General features: G+C 43.0%; 1 long non-coding RNA gene across 1 annotated transcript; it reads right to left on the reverse strand.

Annotated features, from left to right (window-relative positions):
• Positions 1 to 3,379: 3,379 nt before the first annotated feature.
• Positions 3,380 to 13,331, reverse strand: LOC129203196 (uncharacterized). Its single transcript, XR_008575945.1, has 3 exons — positions 13,271 to 13,331; positions 3,722 to 3,816; positions 3,380 to 3,489 (listed from the first exon to the last, which is right to left on the reverse strand). It is a non-coding gene; the product is annotated as an uncharacterized LOC129203196 (long non-coding RNA).
• Between the last annotated feature and the right edge of the window lie 616 nt (positions 13,332 to 13,947).

Genomic DNA, 13,947 nt, shown 5'->3' on the forward strand with positions numbered 1-13,947 from the left:
CAGATGAGTGGTGATCTGCCTGTAAAGTACCCCAGTAAACAAAAAAGGGATTATTTTACAGACAGATCATTTTCCCAAGCCAATTCAGCCCCTGGCCACCACGAGCAGCTGACTTCAGGCACCAAAGGGGGTACCGAGGGGGCAGGCAGGATGGCTCCATTCACAGAGGGGGCCACATTACGCCAGTTCAAAGTTTTCGTCAAAGTGCAGCCTTAAAACTGTTTGACTACACGTATTGACTGAATTAAACTGTACCGGAGTTTGTTCTCCCTTCATTTTTTCTTGCTAGCCAGATGAAACTTCGCTCAGCATGCGTGTCCGGCAGCTCTCTGCCGGAGTGTGAGCATTCATAACGCAGTCAGTGCAGCACATAAGCCAGAAACGTAAATCCCCCAAAACACTTAAACATGTGGACTCTTTTCCCTACCAGCTACTGTAAAATGTTGTGAATGTTTTCCACTACATACGTTAGAGTACATAAGTGCATCTGTAATTAGGCATCCAAGATGGATGAAGATTTTCTCCATAAACACCAGCACAAAGATGCCTGTGCTCTGAAAAGCAAGTGCTTCCTCTGTCTGCAACCGGTGCTCAGCCTCCCGGAGCTATCCCAGTTTGTGTCTGCATCCCTCACCAGCTCACTGGTGGAGAACATTTTATACCTCCAGGCTGGCTGGCCTGGTCTCAAATGGTGCTTTCTGGTAGAATAAAGAGCAGAAATAGCTGTAAAGTCCAGGAAAATGGGTTGGTGGGTGATTCCTTTGCAGTGTGTCTTGTTGAGCTTGTCAGATTTTACAGAACAAGGACTGGCATGTTTCATACGTGCTGAAGGACTGATATTTTTCCTTTGATTACACTAGCTAATCTCACAGTGTTAAAGAAATTTGCATGTATTGGAGCACTTACCTAGGGGCCCACAGCCAGTATTCTCCATATTTCATCTAGAATTGGGTTGCTGTTAGCAATGGCTTCAGTTAAAGCAATAAAAATATCACTTACCACCAGCCATTCTGCTATCAGTATTAGAGCTATGCTTTTTCCTCAGCAAGGCTGGATCTGTTCAGTGTATGCACAGGAAATGTGCAAGGGGATTGTTGAATAATGAAATAAGACTTAAGCCACTATATCAAATTAACGCAGACCGAACCTTTTTTCCTGGTAACTTCCTAGAGCTACTGTTTAAATTATTTCTTCCTTTATGCCAGTAGGGAAACCATATACAAAAATGCGCTCTTTTTCACTCCTATATCACCAAGATTTAAAATGTATAGAAGTCAGAATTATGGTTCCTACAGCAGTTTCCATTTTACAGTGTGTTACAGTTAAGTCTTTCATAAAACATCTCCCCAACACTAAGGAATGTGATAAAATCATTCACCAACAGCAGAAAGAGGAACTTCTATTTGCTTTTAATCCATGCACCAGACATGACAGTAGCACTATAGGATACTGCATTTTATAAGCATGCTATGTTCAAGTACCAAAAGAACTACTTTTATTGAAAAGAGTTTTGCTCCTGAAGTTGTAAGTTTAAAATGCATTACATTAAAATGCAAGTACAAACCTCTACACAATACTGGGTTTGTACTTCTGTAGAGCCCATTGTATTTATACAGTGAATTTTAGAATAAAATGGATTGGAGGTCAAAGTGTGCCCTTTCACATCACAGAATGGGAAAGTATGTGTTTCACAACACAGAGCAGCAGAATTCTGTATCTCAGCACACTAAATGTTACTATTTCAGTTGCAAAAACTCGTGTGCTATTTGCCTTGCATACTGCTATGGAATCCGTGCATACAATGAAGGTACTGCAGTACAGCCAGGTAACAAGAGAAACAGACAGACAGTATGAGAATTACTTCGTGTTCAGAAGGCTCTTTAATTGCAGTTGCTTTTGTACAATTACTGAAATCCATTCAATCACACTGAATACTTCAGTGCATACCGTAATATACAGCATTTACAGAGTCATTCTCTACAACCTCTTCTGCACGCTACCACTGCGTGCTCCGTTAATATTACAACCTAATAGACTATGCTTTCTTCAGTTAGCTACCAACTTTCAGTTTTACTAAAAGCTGTTATTCTTTTAGTGAGTACTCAGGATTTGTATAATATAGCCATTAAAACTATTGCTTCCAAATTCACTGAAACAAATGGATTCAAAACTGAGGTCTGAGTCTTCTTGCCTACACTTACTGGGATGAACTGGATAAATCAGTGGAATTGCACCTATTTGCGGGAGAAAAAAAAAATAGCCAAAACTATGTTTCACAGGCAGAACTTTCTATCTGATCACAGGGAGGGAAAGCCTCCTCTGGCGCAGCAATGCCCAGTTTGCAGCATGGAACGTCAATCAGCTCTAAAAGGAGCATTTTCCTCCTCCTGGGAGGAAACCCTAGCAGTTACAGTCAAAATCACTGCTAATGGATGAGTGCCAATACTATCTGAAAAAAAAATACTATTCATATACTTCCATGCAGTCTTATTTTTCAGTATTAATTGAATGGTGGAACAATAATATTTTATTTATATATACATATATATAATAGATGAAAAATGAGACGAGAATAGGGGTTTTCTTATTTACAAATTATTCATGCAAAGGCTTGCAAATATTATCTTTAAATTTCTGAGTGTTCATGTCTCCAGCCGCCTGCCACAATCAAATTCAATGTATTAATCAGTGGAAAGAAAAACATTTACTCAGACATGTTTGCTAAGGTAAAAAGGCTTGCAGACGCATTCTTTGCACAGAAGGATTATGGCAGGTATTAAAGAGGTCAGTAGGGAAGGGATAAACTTTATCACATTAAGCTGGAAACCTCTTTAAGTGTGAAAGGTCTGTGTCTTTTCACAGTGCTTTTCTTTTAGCCATAAATATGCAATGGTGGTATTGGAATTAAAGGCTATTTGAGAAAGCAGAACTATATATCAAAGTGCACTGTTGCTGTTATCAGTGACGCAGCAGTCCTTTGAAATACTATGACATTAATGGTCATGTATAAGACCATGAATTGGATATATTCATGGTGGAAATACTGGTTTATTCTATTTTGAAATGAATTTGAGCAGTATTAGCCAAGCCATCAGACAACATGGAACCAAAATCAGAATTCCATCACTTTTGTTTGTCCATTGCAATAAGCAACACATTGTTCTCCTGAGAAACACAGATATTTTCTCTTGCCAAGGGGTGTTTAATGTTGGTGTTGTTGAGCAGTACCACCAGACGATGCTGGTGAGCCCAGTTTAAGGAAACAGGAGCCAAAGCCTCTACTGGCACAAGGGGACACAACTTTGGTGATGTTGTGAAGCTCCGGGCGCAGCGTGACTATCAGTGCAGCTCAGCCTTTGTACTGAAATAACAGCTAACAGGCTTCTGCAATACAAATACGTCCATCAGGTGACACGTGGTCAGGGTTTCTGGAGACACTGGCTGATTCTAAAGTGTTCTTCCAGGTGCTCAGCATGCCTCAGGGTCACGCTTAATATTTCAGACAACAAATTTTTTAATTATTCTTTTACTGTAAAATATAGTCATTATTATACATACATGTAGAAACTTAGAAATTTAATGCTGGTTCTCTCCTGCCTTGCACCTGGTGTAATCATTTACTATTTGTAAAAGGGACAAGACATGCTACATTAATAGAATATTAGTATTTTGCATTCACTTCTCAAATGTAGAAATAAATATACAACGTACAAGGGCTTACCAGTTTTTAATACTCCATTTCCAAAGTTTAGGAGAAAATCACTTCTATTTTACTGGAGATCTTTTCAGATGCACTGCATCCTTGCACTATTTCATCTAGACATAAAACAGCAGTGGGAGGAGGAATTAGTCTTATGGATGTAACCTGACTTCAAAAGAGATTAAGGCCGGTTATTTATACCAACATATCCCCCACTGACTTGCTAGTCTGTAGTAAATCTGAACCTAAGTGTACATCTGGAAACAAACAAAACATGAAAGTCATTAGAATTCATATAGACCTTCTAATAATTCATATAGACTTTTCTTAGCCATTTTGTCTAATACATCCTTCTTCTGTAACTATTATATTGGAAGCTAAGAATAATTACCTTTGGATGTTTTATAAAGTCAAGGTAAAGATGGATTATATATCTGATAACCTACCTGGGATCAAGAAACCAAAGACCTTACTAATTCCTCACGTAAGCATGTGCAATTTCAATGAATGCTCTCCACCCACTGGTATCAGTTGAATTTAAGCTGATCTCCATCATACAGAGACTTCATCATGAAAACAGATTTTAAAAATGCAGAAATGTCTGTGTTGCGTTCTCATATTTCTCTTTTGCAGTGTTATTCTTTGTCCTTTGGAAACTAGCCTTGGTTTTGTACTGTACCATGTACAAGTGTAGTTTTAAAGAAGTTCTCATTATTTCGTAATGAATGCTAGAAATCGATGATCACAGAAATCAATAGACCACTGTGCAAATTAGAAAAACTCTCAAGTATGGTGAAGTTGTCATTTTTAGGTACAAATAAATATTATCAATATAACAATAATAAAAGAAAGAAAGTCTGTATTGTACTATCTGTAAATAACTGTCATGTTGTACACACCTCTCGGTTTAATCGAGTCCTGTGAGCACATGAGCTTTAATCAAGCTATTTTCTGTTCTCAGTTCTCCAATTCCTGAAGAAGTAAATCTACTCAGGAAGCAGCATAGTCAAACTTCACATGCAAAAAGGATGCTCAGATGAAATAAATACAAAGTGACTCATGGCAGCCATAGAAGAGCAGAATTTCATTAAAACCTGTAAATTCTGTATAGTTCCTTTCTTCTTCTCCCCACTGACAGAGCACAAAACACAGATTTTCATCAGTGTTATGGCTGCTTTGAGTTCCAATTCCCATTTACTCATCCTGCAAATGAGACAGTTTATCCTAACAGCCAGCTTCACAAATTCACTGTCAGGGCCCTAAGTGCACTCACGTGCCCCAGAAGTTTAGCTGGCCATGTCCAATACAAGCTGATAAGATCTGTTTTGAAGAAAGACCTGGAAAAAGCATCAGCAAGGCTTCTTCCCATGGGACATGCTTTAAAGCTGAAGCTCTCCCTCTTGAACTGGACACACACAAGTTCATGGGACCTGATGGGGTGCACCTACAAGTGCAGTGGGAACTGGCTGATGTTGTAATGATGCCAATTTTGATTGTCTTTGACATATTGTGGTGATCTGGGGAGGTTCCTGAGCACTGGAAGAAGGCAAAGGTCACTCATCATCAAGGAGGGCAAGAAGGAGGACCCCAGGAATGACAAGCCAGTTAGCCTCACACTGATCCCTGGGAAGGTGATGGAGCAAATAATCCTGGAAACCATTCCAAAACACATGAAGGACAAGAAGGTGACTGGGAATAGTGAGCATGGATTTATGAAAGGGAAATCATGCTTAACTGACCTGATAGCCTCCTAAGGTGTGATGACTGGCTCGGTGGATGAGGGGAGAACAGTTGATGTTTATCTTGACTTCAGTTAGGCTTTCAATGCAGTCTCCTGTAACATTCTCATGGACTAACTGATAAGGTACAGGCTAGATAAGTGAACAATTAAGTGGGTTTGAAATTGGCTGAACAGCTGGGCCCAGAGGGTTGTGATCTGCTGGCACAAAGTCCAGCAGAAAGCAGCCACTAGTGCAGTATCCCGGGGGTTTATACTGAGTCTAATACTGTTTAACTTCTTTATTCATGACCTAGATGATGGGACAGAGCGGACCCTCAGCAAGTTTGCAGATGATACAAAACTGGGAGGAGTGGTTGATACGCCAGAGAGTTGTCCTGCCGTTCAGAGGGACCTCAACAGGCTGGAGAAACAGGCAGACAGAAACTTTATGAAGTTCAATGACAGGAAATGCTAAGGCCTACATCTGGGGAGGAACAGCCCCATGCACCAGTACTATACACTCCAGGAGCTGACTGGATGGAAAGCAGCTTTGCAAAAAGTGGGCCATGAGCCAGCAATGTGCCCTTGTCACAAAACTTTACAGTATCCTGGGCTACACTGGGAGGACTGTTGCCAGCAGGTCGAGGGAGGCACTGGTAAGGCTCAGCACTGGTAAGGCCACAGCTGAAATGCTGGGTCCAGTTCTGGGCTCCCCAGTACAAAGGAGAGAGATAGGCATACTGGAGCAAGTCCAGCAAAGTGCCACTAAGATGATTAAGGGCTTGGAGCATCTGACAGAGGAGGAGCAGCTAAGAGAGCTGGGATTGTTTAGCCTTGAGCAGAGAAGGCTCAGGAGGATCTTATCCAAGTACATAAATACCTGGTGGGAGGGAGTAAAGAAGATGGAATCAGACTCTTCTCAGCAGTGTCCAGTGACAGAATGAGAGGCAATGGGCACAAATTGAACTACAAGAATTTTGTTTAAACATAAGAGAAAGTTTGTTTGCTTTTTTTATTTGAAGGGTGACTGAGCACTGGCACAGGTTGCCCTGAGAGGCTATGGAGTCTCCATCCTTGGAGATATTCAAAACCCCACTGGACACAGCCCTGAGCAACCTGCTCTAGTTGATTCTGCTTTGAGCAGGTGGGTTGGACTAGGCAATCCCCAGAGGTGCCTTCCAACCTCAGCAGTGCTCTGATGATCTGTGATCCCTCCTCAGGGGCTGTTACAGGACCCTTTGACAACGTATTTTCCAAGATACAAAGGAAAAAGAAAATAAGCACCATCAGCATGCCGATGTTAGCGGTGAACAACTGTACCCTGGGGCACCTGGAGAACTAAACTGATCTTCATTGTTTTAAAGCTTAAAAAGAACAAACTGAACCAGTAGCACCAGTCTGTAACCAAAAGAGTGGAAAACTCTCCTTTGCAATGCAGCGTGGCAGCAACATGATGAGCAGTAGCTCTCTGCCATTGCAAGGCTGTATTGAAAAGCAAGGTACACAGGGAACCTCAGGAATCTGATTTACTCCTTTGCTCCCTTAAACTCTCACTTTAGGTTTACCTTAGGTAAACCAATACCTTGAGTGAAGTAGAATACTAAAAACAAACAAAAATACCCCCATCCCTAAATAAACTGAAAATAAAGCTCTAATTACAGAGAAATAATTCACTGCCAAGCAGAATGTGACAGAACAGGACTGGTATGACTGGAAGATGCGTCAGAACTGAATTTCAGAAAAGGATGTAATTCATAGAATCATAGAATGGTTTGGGTTGGAGGGGACCTTGGAGATCATCTAGTTCCAACCACCCTGCCATGGGCAGGGACACCCTCCACTAGACCACGTTGCCCAAAGCCCCATCCAACCTGGTCTTGAACATTTCCAGGGAGGAAGCATCCACAACCTCTCTGGGCAACCTGTTCAAAGCACCTCACCACTCTAAAGAATTTCTAACATCTAATCTAAATCTACCCTCTTTTAGCTTAAACCCATTACCCCTTGTCCTGTCACTACACTCCCTGATAAACAGTCCCTCTCCAGCTTTCCTGTAGGCCCCTTCAGGTACTGGTAAGCTGCAATTAGATCTCTCTGGAGCCTTCTTTTCTCCAGGCTGAACAACCCCAACTCTCTCAGCCTGTCTTCATAGGAGAGGTGCTCCAGCCCTCTGATCATCTTTGTGGCCCTTCTCTGGACTTGCTCCAACAGCTCCATGTCTCTCCTGTACTGGGGCCCCCAGAGCTGGACGCAGTACTCCAGGTGGGGTCTCACAAGAGCAGAGTAGAGGGGCAGAGTCACCTCCCTCGACCTACTCTTTTGGTGTAGCCCAGGACACGGTTGGCTTTCTGGGCTGCAAGCACACGCTGCCGGCTCATGTTGAGCTTCTCATCCACCAACACCCCTAAGTCCTTCTCCTCAGGGCTGCTTTCAATCTGTCCCTCGCCCAGGCTATAGTTGTGCTTGGGACTGCGCTGACCCACATGCAGGACCTTGCACTTGGCCTTGTTGAACTTCATGCGGTTCGCACGGGCCCACCTCTCCAGCCTGTCAAGGTCCCTCTGGATGGCAACCCTTCCCTCCAGCGTGTCGACCACACCACTCAGCTTGGTGTCATCGGCAAACTTCCTGAGGGTGCACTCGATCCCACAGTCCATGTCGCCGACAAAGATGTTGAACAGTGCTGGTCCCAATACCAACCCCTGAGGAAGGCCACTCGTCACCGTTCTCCACTTGGACATTGAGCCATTGACCACAAGTCTTTGAGTGTGACCATCCAGCCAATTCCTTGTCCACCGAGTGGTCCATCTATCAAATCCATGTCTCTCCAATTTAAAGACAAGGATGTCATGCGGGACAGTGTCAAATGCCTTGCACAAGTCCAGGTAGATGACATCTGTTGCTCTTCCCTTGTCCACCAACGCTGTAACCCCATCATAGAAGGCCACCAAATTTGTTAGGCATGATTTGCCCTTAGTGAAGCCATGTTGGCTGCCACCAGTTATCTCATTTTCCATGTGCCTGAGCATATTTTCCAGGAGGATCTGCTCCATGATCTTGCCAGGCAAGGAGGTGAGACTGACCGGCCTGTAGTTCCCTGAGTCTTCCTTTTTTCCCTTCTTAAAAGTGGGGGTTATGTTTCCCCTTTTCCAGTCAGTGGGAACTTTGCCAGACTGCCAGGACTTCTCAAATATGATGGCGAGTGGTCTGGCCACTTCATCTGCCAGTTCCCTCATGAGCAGCAGATGCATCTCATCAGGTCCCATGGACTTGTGCACCTTCAGGTTCCTTAGATATTCTCAAACGTGATCTTCTCTTACAGTGGGTGGTTCTTCATTCTCCCATGCAAACTCAGTTTCCAAAGAAAGACCAAAAAATGCCAAACTGAGAAACAACAGTCACAGGCACAGCTCAGGGCGTAGGGGATCCCTGACCCGACTTTACCTTCAATAGCTGCAAAGCCTCCTGGGCTAGATCATGAACATTGGTTTGATAGCTACACAAACAACTTCAAACAAGGATATATTGTTATGTATTCATGAAACGGTTGCTGCAGCTGGATTAGCTTCAGACTCCATCTGATCTGCAGCCCTGCCAGAGAGCCACTGCAGCAACCCTCAGCCTGATGCTATGAAGCACTGAGGAGCCAATCCTACTCCCATTGAAAGAAATGGAACAATTCCCATTTACTGCGGTAAAACAGTTAAGATCCTATGTTTCAGTGCTTCCACTAACACTGTTGTCACTCAGTGGCATCATACCTTGAAAATGTCTTATATATATAAGTAGTAAGGATTTTTGAAAGAAAACAAAAAAACAAACCTTCAAATAGAAATAAAATGCTTGATGCATTACCTAAAAACCTGGTTGCATATCTAGTAGAGCTGACATAGCTACTCTTAAAATGATGAGACGTTTCCTCTAGCAGCATGTCAGCATTGCCACACTTCCCTTCGAGCAAGAGATTTTAATTTTCTTATCTTTCCCCTGACAAATATCTTTCCTACTGACAAATCATAGGCCTTTATTACCTTCCTGTTGGCTTAAAAAATAAAATAGATTGTTTGAAACAGTTCCAATTCTGTGTGTACATCAAGAACAGAGCTCGGTCCTAACACAGAGCCACCTGCTGACAGTCAAGTATATTCATTTTAAATCCTTAAAATCAGAACCAGTTGATGTTGGATCACATATTGATAATTAGAAAATAATTGATAGAAAATATGTAAGTCCATTTTAACCAACAGAAACCTTTTGTTCCTACCCACGTTGAATTTTGACCGCTGTCTCTGTTTCCTAGAAAAAAAACAGTTCTTGGCATTTTTTTCTGGCTCTTTATCAAGGGGCTTTGAGGGGGAGAACTTAAAAAGCAGATCATTAAAAACAAACATAACTATGCAGCAATCCTGTTGTATCTTTAAACATTTGTAAACCAGCACAGATACTACATGTTACAGTTGAGAGGGATACCTTTTGGCAGTTACCAACACTTCTGGATTTTAATTTCAGAGGTGGGCAAACTTCTGTTCGCCCTGATTCTGTTCAGTAGTGCAATGAGCTGCCATAAGGCAGAGGGAAAAGAGCACGCCGTGACACAGCACATCTCCGACCAGTGTTCGGATCAAGAATATCTGATGCAGCTTGCTCTGAAAGACTTGTTCAGTCTGGAAGTTTTAAACTGGCCTGTTTTCAGACTGTGTATTCGGTCTGCTCTGTGTCCTGCACCTGGGGACGTTGGAGATGCCATCACACCTGAGAGGCTATGACAAAACGCCTGCATTCAATCCCATTTTAAACCAATTAGTGCCAGTATATTAGGAAGCAAGTACATGTGATGACTGAAGTCCATGCAAAAGCAGAATATTTTCCGCAAATCCTGACAACTATGTGTGTTTATTTCTGCTTAGAGTTGAGAGAAGTGAGGGGGTGCATACACGAGATCCTTAGGTATCTTTTCACGTCCTTCTCAGGGTTGTACAGAAGCAGTCTAACAAAATCTGATGCGGTTATTGATTTAGCAACATTTGATCCCTTTCTGGGCTTGTTTTCCTGAAATGTTGTCGGTGTGACAAGGAGATGGCTGCCGCCTGGGGCTGTCCCGGACTGTCTGGCCATCCTGCACCACCTGTCAGCCCAGGCGAGCTGTACCTGGCCCTAACTTGAGTTCTGCACAAAAAAAAAAAAAAAAAAAAAAAAAACCCAACCAAAAAAACCTTTCCTAGAGGCTACCTCTGCCGGCCTGGCTTGCCAACAGAGGGCAGTCCTACATTGGGATGGGTTTCTGTGCTCGGATGCACGCCCGCCTGCGCTGCCTGCTGGATGCACACTGGTCTTACTGGACTTCCCCCATCCATCCCAGTCAGCCGGCCAGGGCAAGCGACAGGTTCGCTCTGCACCCCTGGCATTGCCGATGTGCCACAATACGGGAGCACAAGAGCAGCACTTTAAAACGGCACCCTGTGTCTCTCCTTGAGCTCTGTGAGAGGAATTAACTTCTGTGCAGACGTCTCTTTCGTTAACGCTTGCAGAGCCTCTGTCAAGCAACACGTGGGCACTGCATACTTAATGCTTTTGTGTATGTGCGTTAGGAGGGAAAGACTCAACATATAATCTAAGACAGAAAGGATTCATCCTAAGGGATCATGGGTCTACATGTACCCACTGGTAGAAGCAAAATGGACATTTGACAATGAGAGGCAGGAGCCAGCATCACAGAAACAAATGTGCTACACTGAAAAAAGAATTAGATATGAATATAGTTAATATGGAGAAACAAGGTAGGGTGCTTCAGTTAGATCTTGGGAAATAACATGAAATACGACCGATCTCTACAGGGATGCCCCAGGAATAGCAACGAGGTTTAGACCAAGATGACAGATTTGTCTAAAAAAGCGTGTCTCGAAGTGGAAGCAAGTAGGCAGCATCTAGCAGATCTCAGCAGGGATGGCCAAAGCCTTCACAAGACACCTAAAGCCAAGAGCCTTTGAGAATCCACTGAGCAGACCTGAGCTCCCAGGTCTGCACTCACGCCAGATCCAGCTTCCTCATCGACCTCTTCCAGGGGATGCAGCTCAGAACGCAGCCAGAGCACACATTTCAGCCAGATCCCTCATCCCTATGCTTTCCCTAAAAATTGAACTTAATTGGCAAAAGATTCATGGAGTTAAAACAGGCTGACCTTTTACCTTGGATATGCTTATGGCAGTATATCATGCATGTAAAAGTACAGCTTGTTCTCTCCCCCAGTAGTCCCCAAGAGTGACTACATCAGCATTGCTTTCTTTAAAAACAAACTACAACAAAAAACCAACCCCAAAACATTCAAAAAGGATGAGTAGGCCAAAGTTTAGCAAAGAAAGTTGTTGAGACAGAGGCTTTGCTGAGTGCCCATCAAAATCAATAGGAGTCTTTCCATTTACTTAATAGGCTTTGACTGAGCCCTAAGTGAAGGGGGCAGAGGGGGGGGATCCGTGCTGATTACCCACTAACAAAAAAGTGTTTGAAATAATCTGCTGCCATCTGCCTTTGTTTTGCTAACACACTCAGCTGGACCTGAATGGAAAATCCATCAGATGTATAGAGAATTAATTACTGCAAGAATGACCTGTTTGCATTTCTCACCTTTTACAAGAACTACTGGCATTGACCATGTGGGAGATTTCCTTGCAGAATTACAACAAATCACCATGAAATTAAGAGGCTACAGCTGTTACATATGTATGTATATATGTCATGCAAATTATAAAAATAAGTGGATTTCTTCAGCCTCAAAGAGCTACTATAAGATTTCTGTTGTATTCACAGTGGCAAATAACATTATCTGGGTTTGGGGGTAGAAAGAAGTTTAAGTCTATTTTAATAAAAGATTGGTAATATTTCATGTGATTGCTCAACTCTCTCCAACAATATGGACATGGAGGTGCTTATAGGAATCTAATGCCATCACACGCAGTGTATATGTGTATGTATATGTCTACCTGGGGGAGAAAAAAGGAATGACACTATGGAGATGAGAAAAGCTCTGGAGGACCAGATTACTGGATCCGTTCTAACAGGAGGACAAATCCTCTTTTTAGAGCAACCACCTATAAGCAAGAGTACAGAAGCTTAGCAACAATCTGATAAATGAGTATTGGGTCAGCATTGCAGAGGGAAGGAGGGGACACAGATGATCGCTTGTCTAGGGGATGTGAAGTCTATTTCTATGGGAAGGAGCAGCACGTGCAACACAGTCTGTGAGTTGAGTGACTCAGAGCCAGTGGGACACATATCTACACAAAAGAACTTCAGCCATTTGCTTTCACTGCAAAAGTTACAGCTCTTCTTTCCATTTCCTTCAGAGATGGTTGCTTCAACTGCAGATTTATGTTATTCCCTCTACCAGTTGATCAAGAGCGTGTTTTCTTCCATCAGAGAGCGCTATCCTTCACCCAGGATTAAATAGCCTCCTTCTAAGCGAATGTGTTTTCCTCAGACCATCACAAGTCATGATCAACATAAGGTGATCCGTAATAAATAGGTCTTCAGATTCCAGGGAATTACTTTGGGTTTAGTAACACAAAAAATGGGCACACATACAATTGCGGCCCACAGAATGTTTTGGGGTACCTTCCCAAACCATCCAGAAGATTTTACTGACTCCAACTCCGAAGAAATCACTTCCTAATTTCATATTTGCAGAAGATCCAAGCAGCAGCTATAATTTTCTCAGCATACTATACTTTACAGAAAAAATGATTTCATATAACTTTACAGGAGTTCAGTGGCATTTCAGAAGAGATTAATTTGGATGACATGCATGTCCAAAGGTGACAAAACGATGATAAAAGTATTTAACCTTAGTGACTCACGTGGAAGAAGCTCATGATCTTTGCTGCATGAACGTAGCCATAACCGTGTTTTTTGAACCTCGTGCAAGCCAGCAGAATGACTGATATCCAGACTCACATCTGCTCCTTGGCTTCAAAGTTACTCTGCAATAAGGCGTTACAGGAACAGAGTCATTCTCAGTCACTCATCACAGGAACATGGGTGAACATGACAGTGAATATTCCAGCTCTGGGTGTGTTTAAGAGCTCTCTTATCAGGTGGTAGTAATATGCCCCTAGTATCTGTCAGAAAGAGAATGGCTCAAGTGTGACCGTGAGATAAGGCTGGCAGCCCCGTATCCTCCTCAACATGTTCCACTCGCTTCATTTCAGAAACTAAGGAAGACTGGGCCACGTGCTGCTTGGATGGTAGACCACGGGGAAAACATGCCCAGTTGGAGCAAAGTGATAAACAGCATGATTTCTCAAGACTCATCCAGACTTATTATCAATGCTCACCTGCTCTAGCCTCACCATACGTGAAAGGGTACGCTAACTTCATGCTCTGAAGCGTCATGACCCACGCTAATTGGGTTTGTCAGGCATATTAACCAACAGTCAGAGTCAAAACCAGCAAAGCCAAAGCAGACAGGCCAGGAGACAGCTACATGGGCTGGGGCCACTGGGGGAGGCACAAACAGTAATCTGAGTTCGTAAGG

This window comes from Grus americana, chromosome 2, assembly GCF_028858705.1.
Source record: "Grus americana isolate bGruAme1 chromosome 2, bGruAme1.mat, whole genome shotgun sequence".
Taxonomy (NCBI): Eukaryota; Metazoa; Chordata; class Aves; order Gruiformes; family Gruidae; genus Grus; species Grus americana.